This window comes from Penaeus monodon, chromosome 23 (genome assembly GCF_015228065.2).
Source record: "Penaeus monodon isolate SGIC_2016 chromosome 23, NSTDA_Pmon_1, whole genome shotgun sequence".
In the NCBI taxonomy this organism is placed as follows: domain Eukaryota; kingdom Metazoa; phylum Arthropoda; class Malacostraca; order Decapoda; family Penaeidae; genus Penaeus; species Penaeus monodon.
In genome coordinates, this window is record NC_051408.1 from 10,351,459 (window position 1) to 10,352,063 (window position 605).

Sequence of the window (605 nt, forward strand, 5' to 3'; positions counted from 1 at the left end):
GCGTGTATTGTGTATCCTACATCATACATATGTGAGCGGGTATGTATGCTTATGTACATGCACATAAATGTGTCTGTACACGAGTAAGCCCGTGAACACTAATACACCCAGAAACGTGCACAGACGAAGGGAATGAATAGACCCCCACAAAGGCCAGTTCCGAAATCAATAAACATAAAATTCTTCAAAACTGCAACATACCCAGACGTTCCTTCTCGTAAACTCGTGCCTCTCCTTCCTTACCTGCAAAGAAAAGACAAAGAAAATTACAAATTGATCCACATATAAACATGAAAATGGCTGAAAATATTTCATGATGTTGAAATATGAACAAATACCACCGGGAGATTAAGTATTCGTTAAAATAATGAATTATATATATATACAAAAAAAAAAAAAACATTTATCTCCTTGAAAAACTTATGAATGGAAGAAAACGCTAAAAAAACAGCTACATTTCCTTTTACGAAAACGCGCGCACATCTTATCGGAATAGCAATAACGGCGCAAACTAGAGTGCCTTTACGTCCTCTATACTTAAAGGTGAAATTCGTCTGTCATCAAGTGAGGTTGTATGAAAGGACGCTGGTTTATCGATTTCTCCA